The sequence below is a fragment of the Thalia democratica genome, chromosome 5, assembly GCF_965202585.1.
Source record: "Thalia democratica chromosome 5, ktThaDemo2.hap1.1, whole genome shotgun sequence".
Lineage (NCBI taxonomy): Eukaryota > Metazoa > Chordata > Thaliacea > Salpida > Salpidae > Thalia > Thalia democratica.
Window position 1 is genome coordinate 15,587,402 of NC_139169.1, and position 22,497 is coordinate 15,609,898.

Consider the following 22,497-nt stretch of genomic DNA (forward strand, 5'->3'; position numbering starts at 1 on the left):
GTATTTCCTGATAATATATCGTAAAATAATAAAAAAGATTCATTATCGTCAAAATCCTTTATTGGATTAGAAATAACTAGAGAATTGCTAAATTTTTCAAGTTTATATTTTTGAAATACCCATCCTTTAGGAATGTCTATCTTCAAAACGTAAACTGAATTGGTTTCTTTGGAAAAAAACTTTAAACTCGGTTTACAATCTCCATTATAATCTTTATCTACTTCTAAAAATACAACCCTGTATAAGCTGGCTTTCCACTTTCTTTGAATTTTAGTGCCCTTTGCATAAAATCATTTCCTAATAATTGGTATTTCTGCAACAAATTCATCTGATTTTCCAAGTTATTTATAGTCAAATTGAAAGTAAAATAATCAAGACACATTTGTTCTAAGTTATTCATCTGTAAGTAGACTGCAAAACTAAATACTTCATAAAGATTTCTTTTATTTAGGTAGATTTTACCATTTCTTATATACTGCATAACTTGTTTGAAAATTTTCCTGCTTGTTTCAAAATTTACCTCCACAAATTCTGACTTGCTGTCTGTATAACATTCATTGTGAATACCCTTAAAGTATAATGATTTATTTATTAACTTTTCCTTGTTGACTTTAGTGAAATAGGTTTTGTTGAAAAGTATTTTAACATATTTTTGCATTTTAACTTGGTTAAGTTCAACTATTTCTTTTCTATTCCTTCTGTCAACTGTGAAAACAGTGTTTTTCATTGTAATTCTTTTTTATAATAGACAAGTTTAATCTTATTGCAACTATTAATTAAATCTGAAAAAAAGGTATATTAATTTTAAGCTTATTGATTAAACTGGTTACATTTTAAAGTTAACTTTGATATAAAATTACATTACTTAAGCACATACTTATTTTTTCAAATAGTTAATTTAAACTGTCACCCTTAACCTACCCTACAAAGTATTAACAACGTTATAAAACAAAACCGTTTAATTATTCATAAACAAGCTAAACAGTGATAAAACTTATTTATTTTTAATGCTCTTAGTCAAGGGTTAAAAAAGCAATTTGACAACTTTTTTTTTTGTGTTTAGTAAAGGTTGAAATTTTTATTTTAATAACTCAACCTTTAATCCAAAAATTAATAAAAAAGGAAAATCTAAAGTAAAAATATTTTTTTCAGATAAGCACTTAAACTATTGTTATTATGTCTTCAAAAATTGCTAGTCAAAGAACATTATGCACTGTTTTTTTTTTTTTTGTAAAACAGTTGAACTAACTAGAAAAATGATGTTACTAAGTTTTAAAGTATTAAAAATTAAAACTTCTATTTTGCAATTTTAGTAACTTTTATCAGTCTTATTTTGTGAAACTTAGTTCAAGCAAAAAAGTATATAAAACAAAGTTTTTTTTTATTACCAACCTAAATCAATTTCAAATTAATATTCAAGTAAACACAGTTTTGCTTTACAATCATTAGAATATGTACAAATTATTTTAAGTTTAAGTTTTTGAAAATAAAAAATATTGAGCAACAAATAATTTTTTTTTTGTAATAAATTTTCATAATTGTATACAGTGGTTAGAATGATAGAAGTAAATACTTAATTTGTTAGAAATGTAAAAGTACAGGGTACATACACAATATTTTGGAAATTTTCATCTAGGTTATTATAATTTCTTCCATGTTTTTGAAAATACATGGTTTAGGTATATTTTAAGTTTTAAGTTTAGTTTCAAACTTGTGTTAAATAGTAGAAAAATGTTTAAAATATATTGTTAAGCTTTTTAATGTGTTTTTTTAATAAATAAATTTAATGATGATAAAAATATTTTATTTATTAAAAAAATTTTCTTGTCAATTCTATATTTTACAACTTATCATCAAAACAATTTTTGAAATTCCTGGTTTTCTAGTGATTTTTGTTCTGATTTCCAGGTCTTTTTCAAAATTTCATAAGTTACAGGTTTTCCAGGTTTTTTAACCTAAATTGTCAAATTCAAGTTTTTCTAGGATTCCTGTTTAAGTGGCCACCCTGTTTAAGTAGGCCACCTATACAAATTTAAAAAGATATGTTAATAACTAAATAAATTTTGTTAAAAGAACTTAACAAAATTTAAGTTTAATAGTCCTTTTATAACTTTTATAATAAGAATTTTAGTTCAAAATACTCAAAAATTTATTTAAATAAAAAGATCATCTTTCTTACCTACTAACAAGTTCTCAATTTTAATAATCAGCCAATAATAATCTCCTTTTTTTATAAATATTACTATTTACTATTTTTTTTAAATTCTTTATTCATACTTCTTTAATAATAGTGAAAAAGGTTATTTGAAATTGTTCAATCTTTAGAACTACAACAAACAATTTAAAACAGTAATTAAAAAAAAAAACTGAGATAAATTTATTATTTTATAAATAATATTAACTAAAACTAGCATAGTTTAAAAAAACTAACTTATCTGAGACATCTGTTAACATTGCATCTGTTGTAACAAAAAAAATCTCTTAAAATTTAAGTTTTCATTAGTTTAGTCAAGCTAATGTGAATTAAGAATTTTCAGTGCCACATATAACGAGCATAAAGTTATTGTTATAGGAAAATTTATTAATTTTTCAAAAAACATAAAACTTTAATGTCAATTATTTTCCTTATCTTAAAAGCTATCTAAAATTTTTTTTTTTTATTATAGAGAACGCACCTTTGCCTTTAATTTAAAAAAAAATTATTTAATTTGGGGTTGGAATTATTTCATGGGGTCCCTCCAAAAATAAAGGTTTTTTTTTCGTTTTTTTTCATCAAATGGTATTAGAACCAAAAATAAATATTTTTTTTTAATTTTTTTTTTTGATTTCCCTTAGTTTGCATGTTATTAAAACTAGTAAATAGTTATTTTATAAATAATGTTAATATCTTTTACGATTTGGCCCAAAATCAAAATGTAGTATATTACACTATCATTTGCCTTGGCCATTTCCTAGATAAAAAATTGATAAAAGGAAAAAAAAAGTTAATAAGAATGTGAATATACAACAAATTTAATTAAATTATTTTATTTTAATTTAGTTTGATGTAAATCACATTCTTATTAACTTTTTTTTTCCTTTTATCAATTTTTTATCTAGGAAATGGCCAAGGCAAATGATAGTGTAATATACTACATTTTGATTTTGGGCCAAATCGTAAAAGATATTAACATTATTTATAAAATAACTATTTACTAGTTTTAATAACATGCAAACTAAGGGAAATCAAAAAAAAAAATTAAAAAAAAATATTTATTTTTGGTTCTAATACCATTTGATAAAAAAAAAACGAAAAAAAAGCCTTTATTTTTGGAGGAACCCCATGAAATAATTCCAACCCCAAATTAAATAATTTTATTTTTAAATTAAAGGCAAAGGTGCGTTTTCTATAATAAAAAAAAAAATTTTTAGATAGCTTTTAAGATAAGGAAAATAATTGACATTAAAGTTTTATGTTTTTTGAAAAATTAATAAATTTTCCTATAACAATAACTTTATGCTCGTCCACATATAACATCTATTCTTGTAGAACGATAAAAAAAGTTCAACATTCAAAACTGACAAAATATAAACATCCGTGTTTTTTATTTTATTTTTAAGTATATGAATTGTATAAGTAAAATATTTCTAAAGGATACTTAGAAAGCAATTTTAATAAGGTTTAATTAATTTTTGTTTTTGCTATGTACGCTTTATTAAACTATACAATATTTCTAGTTGTTGAAAGCTATACATAAATCAAATAATAAAAAGGACAAATAAGCCTTTTTTATTTTCGAAAACACGAGTTTGTATGCAAATCTGATAAAAACATATATTTCTTTTTGCAACATTAGTTTCAAATATTTCGTAATCTTTTTTAAATAAAATGACACTTAAAGTTGTACCTAGTTAACAAATATGCTTTGGTTATTAGTTTTAGGGTACATAAGCTATCTTTGAAAGATTAAATTTGAACTTTATTAAATTGTTCTGATTTAACTGTATAGTAATTTTAATCTATAATTCTTTTTAAGATTTAAAACTTTAAGCTTCAAGTAGAAACTGGGCATTTAATTTATATTTTCAAGAATAAAAAAAAATGATGCTAAATTTTTCAAGTATACTTGTTTCTACAACCTTAACAATTAAAGTTATTAATCTTTAAAAACAAAATAGTAGCTTAATATCTACAAACTTAAAATAAATGTTATTTACAAAATTACTTACTTTTATATATCTAAACAATTTCTTAAAAAGTTAATCTCCACTTTTTAATTCAAATTCTTGTATATAATAGTTTAGTTTAAACATATCACAAAAAAAAACTCAGCTATTTTAGCATTCATTTTCTTTTTATTTTACATCATACAAGGCACAAACTTAAAGTTTTACGGTTTAAGTAGCTTGATTTCACTAAAAAAATTTAAAATGAAATTTCATGTAACTAAAACTATATTTTTTTTTTGTATACGAAGCTTATGTTTTTTAATGATGAACATAAAATAGTTTAACAGTAGCATTGTGTTTCTTTCTAAACAAGATAGATTATTAGCTTTTATCTTAACAATTTGGTCAGATGCTAACTAAAAAAAAAGATACGAATCCGATAGATCACTAAATGCAAAACATTCACTAAACTAAGCACAAAAATAAAATTAACGCATTTAAACATTTTCATATTATGAAGATACAACTATTTATTATATAACGTTTACTGTTGTTTTTCATTTACGTTTTATTAGTTTACAAAAATGTATGAAAAAACTAAATTTATAGTAGAGTACTTTTAAATCACTTAGGACATCATTGACAAAAAAAAAAAGGTTTTCTTATGTTTTGAAATAACTTCAGAAAAAAAGTTCGTATTCGTAGTGCTTAAGCATAAAACATAAACTTACAAAAAATTACGTACCCATATTCAATATTTTTGTTATATATAAATTATACATATTGACATAAATACTAAGACCGAAATACACTTAAAAAAAGACATATAAAAAATAAGTATAAAGTTAATTGAAGACGAAAAATAAACGCTCAAAAGAATGCTTTAATATAGTATTTAAAAACACCTATTGGTCTTAGAAATATACATCACTTATTGGATTTTTAATCTTTCTTTTTGTTTCAGTTTTAAAACCAAAATTAGTTTAATAATAATTGGTGAAAATATTACTACTTTACGCAGGATTTTAGAAGATTTTAAGAACTTCTTTTCAATAATATGCTTGATATTTACAACTATACTTAATATTCATCAAGATTGTACTTATTTAAAACTAGTTGTAAGTACCAATAAATAATGTATCATTGTTGAGCACATTATACTAAAATTTCCTAATGTTGCAATGTCAAATCAACACTCAATGCTAAACAATATTTTATTTTCTAGCTTCAAATGACATATGCTTAATAGCTTGGTCGAGTAATTGTATGACCGTTTGCTGATTGTATAGGTGTTTTATACATAGCATACAGATTTAAGAGAATGTTCATGGGGATGTTCAACTGTTTTTACATCGTTCTTCCAAACTGTTTCCAAGCACAATGGCTCATCTTCTTTGTATCGAGATGTAGATATCTCACTGGATAAAACTGAACAATACGTACAATCACTATCCCAACCACACATCTCACAGCAAAAGTATGAAACTTTGTACAACAAGTTTTTGTTCTTTACAAATTCATTGTGCGCATCTTCACTATGATCATAATATTCAAAACTGGTGTCTTTTAAATAAAACACATGTTTATTTATATCAAAAAACAAGGTTTTCCTGCAACTAACATATATGACTATTTTTTGTTCTTTCTCCAAATAAAAACACTTATGAAACAAACCGTTGGTAAAACTGTGCCATATTTTTGAATAACTTCCAAAGTCTTCTTCAGGTAATACAACTTCGTTCTGAATGACTTTTAATGTTCCTACACGAAAAATCATAAAGTGGACATCACCAAAACTGGTTTTACCAGAACATTCTTTTTTTTCTTCACAGTAAAATATGTAAAGTTTATTTTTGATGCACTGTATGAAATGAATATATATTCTTTTAAAAGTCAGTGAGTTTGTAAAAAACGGCTGGTTAACCTTTTTTCTGGTGTACAATTTTACTTTCCCACCATTTTTTTCATAAACAGAAATTAGAAGGAAACTAGGCTTTGAACCTTTTTCAAAAACGCTCACAGTATACAACTTGTCACTACCACAACAAACAACTGTATGATCACAAACCTCAGTTAACATTTTTTTAGTCTTGCCTGTTATGACATCATACAAAATCAAGTAACGTTCATCTTTATCTTCATCTTTTACATTAGAAATAACAAGTGTACTGCCAAGTTTATCGAGCTTGCAATATTCTAAAGAATTTTTTTCGGGTATGTTTAGTTTAACAACACTTACAGAGTTGAATTCTTCACAAAAAAACTTTAAGTTTAGGCAAGAGTGCTCGTCAGTTTCCATAAAGTACAACCCTGATAAAGACGATTTTCCACTTTCTTTAAACTTGAGCGCCCTTTCCATGTACTCATTACCTAGATATTGGTGTCCCCGAAGAAATTCAAGGTGGCTTTCCAAGTTTCCAATCTTCAAATTCAAGGTGAAGAAATCAAAGCAATGTTGTTCCAAGTCAGTGATTTGTAATTGGGCTGCAAGATTATAAACATCAAAAAGATTTATTCTGTTTAAAGAAAGACTGCCAATTCTTATAAACTGCATGACTTTCTTGAACACTTTTTTGCTTGTTTTAAAGTTAATCTCTAGAGGTTTGTCGTCTGTTAAACCTTTTTTGAGAGTATATTGAAAATACAACGATTTTTTAATTAGTTTTTCTCTTTTTACTTTTGTAGAATACACCTTATTAAAAACAATTTTTACGTATGTTTGCTTTTCAACTAGGTGATCACTTTGATATATAACCTGTCTATTGTCTATTTTTTCTTCTTTATAGCTACTATCAATGTCCACCATTTTAGTTCGAATTGTCAGTATGTTTTATTATTATCACTACTCTGTATTAAACATAATTCATATTATTAATTTATGATTTTATTTAAAAAATAATTTTTAATCTATTTTGACATCAGTTTTAATAATAGTCAACCAGTTTTATAATGTTTCTTATTTTTAATTTGAAAATAAACTTATACACTTGAAGTTCTAAATTGAACAAAAATAAGGAGACATTTATAAAAGATTAAATATTCAAGATTATTATTTGCAAAACTAAGTTTCACCCTTTAAAGAATCTTCAGTAACAATTTAAATCTGAAAAATAAAAGTTAAACAAAACATGGAAAATACTATTGAGCAAAACAAAACAAGTGAATTATGTAAGTTTTCTTAAAAACCTGAATGTAAAACTATTATACTGAAAACAAAAACACATTAGTAGCTCAAAAATTAAGGAATAAAACAAGCTACTTACATACTATAACATACAGAGAAACTTTTGTGTCTATAAATTGAAACTTACTTAAACTGAATGTAAAACTTTTAACTTTAAAAAACATTACGAGCTTCAAGGCAAAAAACTAAATAAACTTAAAACTATAACACACAAAGGATTTGAGTATTTAATTTTCAAAAATTACAAACATTTAATAAGCTGTTAACTAGAAAAAGTAAAACTTTTAACTTCAAGTTTAGTAAAAAAGCTTTTAACTAAAAAAAAATTATAGTGGATTTAGAATTAAAAAACAATGTAAATAATTTAGATACTATAATAAATAAAAAGTTTTGAGCCTTTAGCATGAAAACTGTATGTACTAGAATTACTAAATAAATTGAAAGCTTAAACAAAGGTATTGATTATTGAACATGAAACTATTAGATTTAAAAGCACAATCAGCATAAAGTGAATAAATAAACTGAATAACTTACATATTACTATACACAAAGGGATTTTAATTAAATTTATAACTTGATAGGCTACTAGCTGACTGAAGTTTAATCTAACCAATTGAAAAATGCATTGGAAGTTTCGAACAATACTGTTTCTATCATTATGACGTGACTATATGGTTTGAACTGGGTTAAGGCTAGTACTTAGTTTATATAGTTTAAAGCCGGAGTTCTATTAAGTTATTTAAGTAGGACAAAAAACATTGTGTATTTTTCAGATTTAAAATGTAACTGAAGATCAGTAAAAGGGTAAAACTTAGTTTTGCAAATAAAAATTTAAAATTAAATAAGTAATTATCAATTTTAAATAATTTATTGATAACTACATTAAGTTATACTCACATATGTTATAATTATCACTTTAACATTTTTTTATAATAAAAAAGAATTTGTTTTTTAAATACATTGAAATAATTTAAAGTTTTCCTTTACAATATTTAATTATAGGATTTAAATCCAGAGAACTGTAGCATATTAGTTGACTTTATTTTGATTAGTTTAAGTCTTTTTTAAGATACTGACTATGCCATATCAACTATTTAACATTTTTTACTACAAAGTTATTAAAGCTTTGATTTTAAATTCATATTCATTTTTTTAAAGTTGAATTATTTTAAAAAAGTTTAATAATTGGTATAATCAAATTATCATTTAGTTTTTACATAGTTTAATCTAAACTAAGTTATAAAAATTACAATTATTTAAAAAAATAAATAGAAGGTTTTTGTATTTTTCAAATAATAGTTTTTTTCCAAAATTTCTCTAATTCCAAATTTTTCTTGTTTTTTTATTCTAATTTCTAAATTTTCAGGTTTTTCAAGGTCTATTTAGCTTAAATTGTCAAGATCTATATTTTTCCTGGATTGCAGGTTTTGTGGCAACCTAAATTATACATTTAGCCACATTAAAATAATGGTTTACATTGTTCTTTCAAATATCTCTAAAATATCTTTTACAACATTGTTCAAAACTTAATAAGCAATTAAACAAAATATACAACAAAAACTTTGACAACTATATTTATACTTTAAACTAACATACAAAATAGAAATGTTGTTCAAATTTTTATTACTTAAATATAAACAAAACATCTTTATAACTAAAGTTGTCACTTAAGTTAGTTTGTGAAAACAAAAAACACTTCATTCAATTATAAACTTTATAAAAAGTTCAACATTCAAAAAAAGTCTATAAATTGTGTTTAAGCAAAAAAAAAAACAGCAAAAAAAATGTTTTTCTAGTCTTTCATTTTATCAAAAAGATACGCTTTATTATGATCAAAAATAGATGATTTTGTTTAAAACATATCAGCATTTTATTAATGTTTATTTAATACCAAACAAATATGTACAGTTTCCATGTATGTATATAAGTGTTTATTAAAAAATATATAGAATGTTATTTAACTTTTTGATTAAAATTGGTAGCAGGGTTTACGTTGTTCTATAGAATTATATTAAATGTTTAACATCATCCGTTTAACTTTAAATGTCATGCTTGAGTATTTTTATGCTATAAGCTCATCGCTACAAAAGCAACTGTTCTTCGTCAGTAACATAAGTACTAGATTTTAATGAGAAAATCGCTACTATTTCAATGTACTTAATAGAAAATTAATAACTTGATGATTTATTATAAATTATTTTTTTAAGTACTCGAGTGAGTTACTTTCTGATCCCTAGAAAGTAGTTTAATATTTAGTTAACTTTACAACAAGCAGTCTATTTTTTTTGTTTGCAATCATCAATATTTTGTATCATTACTAAAAGGTGTATTTGAACTTTTTATGGCTAAAAACATTTATTTGCTGGGTAGTTAGTGGTACTGTGTAGAGAGTAAACTTTAATAAAATAAAATAAATAATAACTTACCTACATTAAAAGTCAATGTTTTTAGTTAGGTTAAAGATAGATATGGCATTAGCTAGATATTGCATGTATAATCATTTTATAGTTTAAAAATTAGCATTTATACAGGTTATTTCCTCTGAAGCTCATAAAACTGGTACTGAATCACGCGCAAATTGCGAGAAATCTCGGATATGAAAGCTGCCTTATAATAGTTTGTTGTTAAACAAAAAGTAGTTTAAGTTGTTTCAACGCAGAATATTCAGTACACTGTTTTATTTTTTTTTTAATGTCTTGTTACAATAAGTTCTACCTAAAATGAAATTTTGTTTTAAACTAAAGCTACTCTTTTTTATAAATTGTGTAATTAAAATATTTCGAAGTATTTAAATTACATCATAGAAGATTGTAATATGTTTTTTATAGTTATAACACATAAGCAGCACCAAAAAAAAACACATTTTACATTTACTGTTTAGCATAACATACTAAACATATAAATAACTTTCATTTTAATTCAAAAACTTTTTTAGTTGAGAGTTACAACGGGTTTTATAAAACTGAGATTAACGCTTACTAAGTAATAAAACTAAAGTATTAGTCTGAAAACTTGTAATTGTAATAAATTAAGCAACAAAATTTAAACTGCACTTATTGTTTAGCAGGGGCGTATTTTGAATGGTTTCCTGTTTCCTGTGTACCCCCTTAAAAAAAAAAAGATTCTTAGAATATCACTAAAAACGTTGTTTATTGACTTTGTTTTGGTTATTTGATAAACTTTGAATAATGAATGTTGAATTTATAACATTGAAAGATTATTAAGTTTCCTAAACAAAAAATGCTCTATTTGCCCAGCTGAAATAGATTTTAAATAAAATTCTAATTGTGACGTCATAATAGGTAAAATTATTAAAGTTGCACTTTTTTTCTGGGAAATATTTTATTAATATGCTCTTAGTTTTCATTAAAAGTTGTTACTTACTGTAAACAACTTAAGATAAAGTATTGTTTTTCAACTAGTAAGTACAACTTTACATAAAATATGTCCAATATAACCACTAAAGTTTTATTTTACTTAGTTGATTGTTTATAATAATGGGTTATGCTTAACTTTAGGTAAGCACCAATGTCAAGCTGAAATTATAATACATTTGATGTCTTATTTGACCATAGTTTTAAGCTAAAAATGTTTTTTTTTAATAAATACGTAAATAAAATTAAACTTATTTATCATAAGTTAGCAAAACTTTAATATTTAATCGCTTTTATTCTACAATATAAAGTGATTATATCAATACAAAAGCTTATATTGATCATGATATTGTAAAATAAAATTGGTTAAATTTTTTGGTTTATAATATAAAAATTTAGTTTTTACTATGTGTTTATATAGCTTGTTATATACAAAGTATCATTTTTTTAGCTTAATATTGTGTTTAAATAAGATATCGAATGTATTATAATTTCAGCTTGATATTGGTGCTCACCTAAACTTAAGCATAACCTAATAATGTTGTGTGAAGCTTTCAAACATCGAAAAATTCAATTCAGAGAGTTTTCAAAATCATCTTTAGACCACTACACAACCTAGTAATTTATTCTTTTATCATTAATGGTATTCTAATATTTTTATATAAGTTTTTTTGTTTTTGTATATCTATTGGCTAAAAAGTTTATTATTGATTTTTTGAAAATTTCAACTCAGAGAGATTTCAAAACATTATTAGAATCGCTGCACCATTAGGCAAACATTTTGTTATAATTTAAAGGTATTTTAATTTAATTGTATAAGTCTACACATTTTTTAAAGTGAATTTTCAAACTTTATTTAAAATGTTTTAATTGTTGTTTATCTGTTAGCCACAACATTTATACATTTTAATTTTTCTAGATTAAATTACTTGAAAAAACCATTTATATTATAAATAGATGTATAAATGTAAGGAGTTTAAAATTTGAAAGAAAAATTTGTAAATAGTTTGCTTAATATTGCGTAGTAAGCACAATGCATACTTAACTGGCAGTGCATACCTAAGAAATGCGTACTTAAGCGGCAAATTAAGAACAATAAAAAATTGTTAACCCCTATTAAAAAATGTCTAGACACGCCCCTGCTGTTTAGTACAATTATTATAAGCAATTTTTATTTACTTCATGATTTACTTTATAATGATAAAGTTTGTAATAAATGTAAAAGTTATTTTATCTTACCCTGTATTTTGTACCAAACAGTTTTGGTTGTATAATTAATATTGTTTTTACTTACTAGCTTACTAGCAAGTTTGCAGCATTGAAAAATAAGTAACTTTAAACAAAGTTAAAACAAAGCGTTTTCATTTATTTATCTTTTTAATACGAAAAACCATCCTACATAAAGACGAAAAGGACGAAAATCAACGCAGCAAAAACAAAGTCGCTTTTTTGGTACTTTCCCGAAATTGAACAAATTATTTTATTCTTCCCGATTCAGGGTTTTTGTCGGCCGTATGCATAAATCTACCTGACAGCAAAAGTTAACTTCGAACCTTTAAAATTGATTTTGATGTTATTAAATGAGTGTTTGATAACTTTAGACTAATAATTATTTGTGCTGTGTCACAATGTGTTCTAAATGTTTTACATTCATTAAGTTGTGTAATGCACCATGGAAAACTTTAGCTTTAAAAAGTATAAAAGTAAAAATAAATTATTTTTTATCATGCTTATCGCTAAAAGTAGCTGAATTTAGAATGACCTTGATGGACATCGACGTGAAAATTTTATTATTTTTGCTTCGATAGTCCAAAAGTCGAGTTTATAATAACTTAATTATAAAGTCCTTTTCTTTTATTAATAATTCTTAAAATGATAAAAACACTTTGGTTTAAAAAAAATGTTTCGAACAAATAATAACAACCGCTAGTTGGCGCATTTTTGCCATGTAGAATTAACTACCAATCACTCGGGGTTTCATGATTTAATCAGCATGTTACATCATACAATCATGTATTGAACAGGCGGAATTGTTATGTAAGAAAGACGTATACAAACAGCTGAGCGAACGAGAAAGCAGATCATTTGGATTTCGACGTCAACAAGAAGCATCACTACGCCAGTTTACAGTCCAAAGCGACAGCCGCCATTTAGAAAAAGCTTGATTATCTCTGGCAAGACCTTCTTATTCAAGAATTTGTTTATTTGTCTAAAACATTTACTCTGTACTTAACTTCAAAACTTCGTAGTTTTTATATCTTGTTCTATATACATTTTGAGGGTGGGTGTCACTTTTGCACGAGCGTCACTTTTGCACGAGGGTAACTTTAGCACGAGGTAACACTTTTGCACGGAGGGTCACTTTTGCACGAGAGGACACTTTTGCACGGCGACTCTTTTGCACGGCATCACTTTTGCACGGAGGGTCACTTTTTCACGAGAGGACACTTTTGCACGGCGACTCTTTTGCACGGCATCACTTTTGTACGGAGGGTCACTTTTTCACGAGGGGACATTTTTGCACGGCGTCATTTTTGCACGAGGAGACACTTTTGAACGAGGGGAAACTTTCTACTATGAAAATTTTTAAAGGCAGCATTGTTGCACAAAGATAATTTTGCACAGCGTCATGTTTTTACGATAACATTTTTGCACAGCGACATTTTTGCACGATGACTTCTTCGCACGGAACATCAATTTTGCATGCAGGCCGATTAAAAGTATTTTAGCTAGCACCAAATCTGTAACATAATAAGACACTGTAAATTAAAATTTTATTTTAAAGGAAACAATAAAATATTTGAAATCTTAAACAGTTAAAGTTAATGTTAGAAGCAAACTAACGAAAAGATAAAATAAAGTTATTTATAAAAGATTCTTACTAGAGACAAAAAAATTAACTTATTTAGAAACTAAGATAAAAAAAAACTTTAAGTGTAAGTAAATTCTTCTAGTTTATTTCGAATTTTAATATATTAATTAACAACTATGTCTTTTCTTATATTTTACTACACGATTACAAGTTTGTTTATTGTTCATATGATGGACTTAGGCATCAAAACCTAGACCACTTAAACTGAAAGACACATACAAACAAATCTAAATTAACAAAAAAAGATTTATGATCAAAGCAAAGATAAAAACATAACTTAATACAAAGTTTATAGGCTAAAATAAAAGCAAAATTTTAATCACAAACTTATACTTATTTACGCTTTGATGTAGAACGATCAACATCAAATATTTAAATGCATTGACTAACAAAAAAAATAAAAATACAACGCTTCAAGGACATTAACAATCGACTAGCCAGATGAATAATCCTTAAACACATTGAAAAAGGTCTCATCATTAATAGAGTAAAAGACTACTAATAAAACTGAACAATAAACTAAACTAAATCTTAAAATTAAACCAACGGTTGAAAATATTATTTATTAGTTTTACAAAAAAAAAGCTTATTTCAAATAAAAGTTTTTTAACTTTAATCGAAATTCTTTAATTTTTTTAGAAGTGACTAATTCATTTTGAAGTTTGTTCCATATTTCAACTGACTGATAAAAAAAAGAATTTTCCCAAGCCTCATCATTGAAATATTGCAGCGTTTGAAAACTAATATGGTATATTTCTTTGAAAAGATTCTATATGGTTAATATCTTTTTTTTAATATTGTAGGAAAAATTGGTGTTTTATAATTTAACTTAGGACGAGTTAAAATGAGAAAAGAAAAAATATTAAGGCTGTTAATATCCTGAGACTGAAAGCTTTTTAAATCTTGAAAAGATTTAATTGATGCGATTCGGTAAACGTAATTAACATGTCGATTCCATTTAAAAGTTTTAGCAATAAAAATTCAAAGATCTTTAACAATTCAGTTGAAGATAAGTTTATATTGTTTATTTTAAGGTCAAAAGTAGAGGTAGTAGTGTTTTTTTAATATTTAAAACTTGAAACTCACCAGGGTTTTAGTTTAATTTGTTTTACTTTAGCCAATCGTAAATTTTAGCTAAGGAAAATTTTAAAGTTGTGTTCGATTGGTAAAACATTTTTTCGTCATCTTCGAAAAGGATAGTGTTGCTGCTAACATCAACTTATGAAGCTATACCATTTAGAAACTTTTTTAACTAACCAGACTACTATAAATTTTGTATTGCAATATTTTTTTTTCTTTTTCAAATGGAGAGACAGAGTCAAAACCTTTTACTCTGTATAGATAACTTATTTCATTAAGCGTACTACTTATTCTATAATTTTTCAAAGTTGTAGGATAATTATTTATTTCATCATGGCTTATAAAAAAAATTACACTTCTAGACTGTTTTCATCAATAAGTTTAAACATTTTGTTTTTATTAACTTGTTAAATTCGTAAAGGCCTTATATAAAAATAAGGCTTTATAATAATCAGATTTTATTGTAAAATAGTTTTTTTTAAGCAATACTGAAAAAGCAAGTGCTATCTTAAGCTTAGATTTTTTCTAAATTATCACGCTAAATTAAAAATAAATGTATAAAATAAACAGCAAGTAAAATCTGAAACACCTTTACACTTCATTCACTAACTAAACCTTTTTTAAATTTAACAATTGTTTAAAATTAAAAAAAAATTAAAATATTTGTTTAACAACTATATAATGCTAATTTTAACATCAGGGAATATAAGTAAAAACAATACTTAACAAACGTGTTTTAAAGCCTTAATAAATTAAGTTTATCTTTCTGTTTAGAAATCAAGAAAGTTCAGATTATTTTTATTTAAAGTGTTAAAAATTGTTTTATTCAAAATTAGAGAATGTGTATTCATCTAGTTTATTTAAATTGTGTACCGGACCCGGATCCGGACTTATTTTTAAAATCTGAATCCGGCCGGAACCGGATCCGGACTTATTTTTCAAATTAGAATCCGGCCGGAACCGGATGCGGACTTTTTTTCAAATTAGAATCCGGCCGGAACCGGATCCGGACTTTATTTTCAAATTAGAATCCGGCCAGATCCGGATATCAGACAAAAATGGCAATATCCGGCCGGACCCGGACCCGGATAGTGAGTCCGGTACATCACTAGTATAAATTAGCCTGAGTCAGAATGAGGGAATTATAAACTGAAAAAAAAAGAACTTTAACCTAATAATAAGTAGAATAGCTAGTCAAAACGTTTACAAATTTAAGTGTTATTTACAATTAAAAATCTGAAATCAAGTTCTTGAACAAAATACACTGAAAATTACAAAATATTGAAAACTGGATCAGCTCAAACTCACTCAAAATCTAAAAGAAAACTAGCCTGAGTTTTTATAAAAAACTAAACTAGCTTGAGGCAGTCCAAGATTTTCTATAATTCTTAAAAATTTTCAAACTAGCAGGGTTGCCACAGTTTAAGTCAATAAAACTAGCTAGAGTGAGTATAAACAAGCCTGAATCAGAATGAGGTTTTTAAAAACTGAACAAATTACTTTAATCTAATAATCAGTAGAACAGCTAGCAAAGGATGACAATTTGGTAGTAAAGTAGTGGACTGATTGTGGCACACTTAACTTATTTGCACTACCCATCATAGTTAAATCCTACCTTATTTAACTAATATCTAACAAATACTAAATTCTAACTGAAACTATTTTCTATAATCAGACACAACAGTTTTGAGTTATGAATCTTATATATAAAACACAACAAGAAATACTAGCATATACAAAATTATTAATTACTTTGGTAACACTTTAAAAACTTGAAGCTATTTAAATCTATATCAAAAGACTTAAAACAATAAACTAAATATTAAATAAAACTTTTAGTAAACAAGAAACTGTAAAATTTTTCATAAACTATTAAACTATAAACCTGGCTTAAATATTTAAACAATTAAACACTAGTTGAAATATTCGCTTTTAAAACAAAACACTACTTACAATAAGCATTCACAAAAACGTTCAAGATACTTTGTTGCTTCAAGCTGCACACCAAACTAACTAACTGCTTATATATAAACTGCCTGTCATGTTCTGATGTTTTGTTGCATCAGTATTTAGTTTGAAACATTTCGTCATATGATTCTCATTGGCTCGTACATTCAATCGTATTAACTCTAAATATTCTCTGAGCTTAACTTTAAACAATAAATAATGCAAGTATTCATTCCAAAGTTTTAAATTTTACAACATATGTAAAGAGTTGCATTTCTAAAATGTTCATTTCATAGTTTAAATGTAAACAAATGTAAATTAGTCACGTGTACAAAATGAGCCAAGTGGGGTAGGTGTTTAGTTTTAACTGACGAAAATGACTCTTATAAATTTACACAGGGGTTTTTTTGAAAAAATACTTTTCAGTGTGCTCTCTTTTACTAACTAAATCCGGACTTTATTTTTCAAATTAGAATCCGGCCGGAACCGGATCTGGACTTTATTTTCAAATTAGAATCCGGCCGGATCCGGATATCAGACAAAAATGGCAATATCCGGCCGGACCCGGACCCGAATAGTGAGTCCGGTACATCACTAATTTAAATTAAGATAATAAATAAGAATTAATGTATTGTCGTAGGTTATTATATTGTTCTACGTAAAACTTCAAATAAAAACTTTACATTAAAATTTCATTATAAAACTACCACATTTTATTCATTCAAAACAACTTGCGTTTAAAAATTCGCATAATTAAAAATTACAAGCGTGCAAAAGTGAAGCTCCGTTCAAAATTGACTGACTGTTTAAAATTTTCGCAGTTCATAAGTATATCCGTGTGACATAACACTGTGCAAAACGACGCTTTGCAAAAATGTCGCCATGCAAATGTAACGTCGTGCAGAAGTTTTGACGTGTAAAAATGTCACCGTGTAAAAATGATCCTGCGTGCAAAAGTGTCCCCTTGTGCAAAAGTGACGCCGTGCAAAAGTGTCACCTCGTTCTAAAGTGACGCTTGTGCAAAAGTGATGCCGTACAAAAGTGTCCTCTCGTGCAAAAGTGACCCCTCGTGCAAAAGTGACCCGTTACCACATTTTGTATATCTACTTTAGCAACGTCGACGGGGCGTACAACTCGATTTGAGTTGTTTACGTGCCATACTCATAAGCCTACGTATACTGTAGCAGACAAACTGTTATTTAACAACAACTTCCAGTTTGGATCAATTTGAACATTGAACTCGACGCATAAGTCCACGCATTCTGTGGCTAAACTTATTACTTTTATATTTCATTTTTTTTATTTTAATATTATATCTTTTTATCTCGCACTCTCTACATCTGGTGTAAACGAGGAAGTATTAGTTTCTACTTTCTGAACCAGTAAACTGTACGAGCAACCAGTGGCGTCGCGTGATATTTTTTCTAGGTGGTGCAGAAAAAAAAAGAGTTGCCGGTGCTCAATTTGCCCTTACTTGAGTTGTCCCTGCTGGACTTTCTTCTGCTCGAATCGCCTCTGCTTGCGTTGTTTCAACTCGAGTTGCCTCTGCTCGAGTTGCTTCTGCTCTAGTCGCCTCAGCTTCTGTTGCTTCTACTCGAGTTGCCTCTGCTCGAGTTGCCTCTGTTCGAATCGCCTTTGCTTGTGTTGCTTCTACTCGAGTTGCCTCTGCTCGAGTGGCTTTTGCTCGAGTTGCTTCTGCTCTATTCGCCTCTATATGTGTTGCTTCTACTCGAGTTACCTCTGCTCTGCTTAGCTTTGTTTTCATTTTTTGTTTACAATAGCTTGTGGAATGATACTTAAGCCTGTACTGTCTTAGGGAATTTTTAAGTTAGCTTATATACCGCAAGATATTGATTTTGCGATAATTCTTGAAGAAGTTTTGCTGTTTTGAGTTCATTTGCCGCAGTCAGATAAGAGTTTGCGGCAGTGAAGTGAGCAAAATGGTCGTTTTCTAAATTGGAGTATTCTAAGAAATTTTGTTCTAAAAATTAACGAAAACGCTATAGATACTTTATTTTTTTTTACAAAACTTTAAGGTGGTACAATTGCAGCAGTGCAACACCCCACGCGACGCCCCTGCGAGCAACCATTTGTTACAGTACAATTAGAATTGTAAACAGCAAGAAGCCTTCTCAAGTAATAAACCTTTCTTATTTTATCTTTGATTTTGTTGTATAATAAAGCATATTGATACCTGTTTATCTATATTTAAACTTATATTATAAGTAAAATGAATATGGTATTTGCTCTTACTCTATCTTTCACTCGGTTACAGACCGAGGTAGCAACTAAAGATAAAGATGGCCTCGAAGCTACTGCTAGTCTGACTCCTGTCGAAACTGCCGAACCTGTTACAGAGGCGGTTTCACATAAAGTTATAGACCCAAGTAGCTTGGAGTACATCAACCTCATTTGACTTAAAAAAAAAATATTTAAATAATTTATTTTAACTTAAAGCACTCTAAGTCACCTATAGCCTCTTCCTTATTGCATATAAATCTAAAAAAGTATGATTTTTGTTTGTTGAAGTCAATTATGTTAAAAAACGTATAACATATGTAATTTACAATACTTAAATGATGATATAGAACAATTCATTTTTATTTATTTCAACCAGAGTTTATTTTGGCACAAAGTTGAGATGTTTCGCGCCATCGATAGTAAATGTTGAACTTCACCACACGACCAACAACAACAGCTTACGAGATAACCTACGACCGGTAGGCTTAAGTACGACTGATTACTTAATACTTAAGTTTATTTGGTCAGATCTCAAAAACGGTTTCTTGCAACTAAGCCTGCCTGGTGAGTCCTAATGAGGTTGTCTCGGATGTTGTTATTGTTGGTCGTGTTGTGAAGCTCATTATTTACTGTTTTATTTTAGGGTTATCCTAAAGGTTTTCAAAATCCCTTGATAGTTTTATGTATTCCAAATACCCGAACTATGTTTACAAAGTGCTAGGTATTCAAAATAACAGATAAAATATATAATAAATTTGAAAATATAAACATTTGATACTGTATGTTTGATTGTTGAATCAAAAAATTGAATCAACCTTTAGTTAGTTTCATAATATCTAAAGTACAACTACTTGAACAATTTAAAACAGTATTACGATTAAGTTTCGTACAAACTTAAAAGTTTAAAGTTAAAAGTGTACAAATTTTATTCAATGTAGCGGTTTATGTAATAAAATAATGCAAACATATGTCATTAAATAATATATAGATAATGAAAAAAGAAAGTTCTTTTTGACTTTTCTTTAGAAAAAGCTGGCCCAAAAAGTTTTCAAATTTTTCTAGATAAAAGCACTTAAAATTTTGTAAACATTGAACTAGTTTTTATAGCTAAAATTAAAAGTTTAACAATTTAAAAAAAAAAAAACATCTAAACGTTTAACAACTAAAAAGTACATTAGTACAGCTTAAATGATTATTAAATAGTTGACTTATTAGTTTTACTGGTACTTGATTGCATATATTTAGTTTTTCGACCAAGAAAGTAAACTGGTTTAATTATACGGAGAAATATCCTAATATTTAAACCAGGGGTCGGTTTACTGTGGCCCACGATGTATTTTTCGTTTAAAAGCATTAAAAAAAACAGCTTGTTAATAAAATTTACAATTAGGCTGTTAACTCAGTAGTTACTATTATTTTTTTACCGCTCATTTCATTACATTCACGAACTATTATATCATTTATTTTATTGTTTATCACAGCTGCTTGTAATATTTTCAGCCTGAAAATTGATTTTTTCTATACAGTGTGGCTAGCTATCAATTTTTCTTGAAAATTGGCCATTTACTTATAAATGACTCATGAGTCAAAACAGTAAAATTATAAAAAATCATTAGTCCATAAACAACATAATAAAACAAAAGAATTAAAGTATGATATTTTTTAAGAAAAAGTTTATCATTTGACGAACTCAACTTTTTGTAATTGTTGCTAAGCAACTAAAACAACTTTTTTTCAAAAAACAAATTTTTGAATTATTCCGACTTTTTATCAACCAAAATATTTCTGCCTGCAAGATTCTATTGTAAGATGAAATTTTTTATATTTTTTCTGCTAATCGCACTAGTAACCGGCAAAGACAGCTCAGGAAGACCTGAATGTTTCGTATACGATGAAGACGGGGTTTGTTTAAAATTATTTTGTTTGTTTACTATTAGTTGCCTTTTGAATTTTGTTTTCAACAGCGGGATTTTAATTAAACACAGTTGCTTTTTTACTTTAGACGTTTTTTTAGACAAAGCTTTAAAAAGAAACAGAGTAAAACAAATATAACAAACATAAGAAACATAGATAAAGTTTTGTTTACTAATTTTATGGTAAATGAATATACCAGAAGTTTTATTCTGATAAATAGCATTCTTAGGAGTTGACATTAACTTTGTATATCTTGTTTGTGTACTGCTTAGGCTTACAATGTAGATTTTTTATTTGATCGGGAATCTTATTTTACTTTATTATGAATATTATTATTTTTGTAAGACGAAGATGAAATTAAAAAAATTTAATAATAGATAACAATCACATATCAATGTAAGAGATAATATGTATGGTTTGGAACTCTTGTTTCTTGTTATTACGTTTAATTGATAATTTTTCAATGAAAGTAAAAACTAAATCACAACTTTTAAAATATTATGGGGGTTTAGGAGCTTCTGATTTCTGTTTTTACATTATATTAGTAATATACAACAGAGTAATTGAAAATTAACTACACAGGTAAAGACGAAATATCAATGCAAGAGGTATAATACTGGATTTGGTACTTATGATTCTTGTTATTACATTGAGACTCCAACTGGAGCAAAGTTTGGAGGTTGTGGCGTTTCAGAAGGTAAAAAATTATCATTAAAAACATTTCAACAAGTTACTTGTAGTTTGATTAGTTGCTAATAAGGTAAAACAAAACAAGTTTTCTTAAATATTTCTTTTTTTTACTTAAAAGATACTGTTGAAAAACTTTAAATAATTTAATCTATGTATTTTCAAATGTTTAGGGGTTTTATAAAAGTACAAAACAATAATTGAACCTTTTAAAAGTGTTTATAAATAAACTAATTCAACCATAATGTTAACAATAAAATAACATGAATTTTTATCGTCATTCTGTGTGAATATTTAAAATAAGCATTAACGACTATTTTGAGCAAATCGCTGTTTGCCAAATAAACATTTGAAAAAAAAAAGTACTTCTTCTAAAAATAACAGACTTCTTAATAATAGTTCTAAAATCAAACTTAAATGTAAAACAGTTGTTTTTTATTTTTTTTAATTTTATATAAGAGTGTTAACGGGGTATTGTGAGGTTTTATTTAAGGTCGTTGAAAACTTTTCAACGACCTACGATGTCTAGGTTATTTCTAAAAATATATTCGAAAATAGTTATTCTATTTGTTGTTTGTATGTTATAAATGACTATGCAATAAAAAACTTTATTACACCACACAAAAGTCGAAGTTGTTTAGATTTAAAACTTTTAAATTTGTAATGATATAAATTTGTCAAAAAAATTTAAAGCTATCTAAGTTTCTTTAAAAAATTATACAAATCGTTTAATAACTAGTGTAATATTTATTTTAGGCAAATCAGGTCACGACGGACATTACTGTAATAAGGAAGAGGCTTTGGATGACTTAGAATTCTCTAGGTTTTAAAAAATATTCTAAATGTTTATTATTTTTAAAACTTCTCGTCAAATGAGTTTATTCAAACTTGAGCTTCTTTTAGTAATAAGCATGATAAAATAAAACTTAACATTACTTTTATACTTTTTAAAACTAAAGTTTCCGAGGTTCAAAAGACAAGTTAATGCAATGTAAAACAACTTTTACACATTTTGACATAATAGGATTAAAAATAAGTGTAAAGTTCTT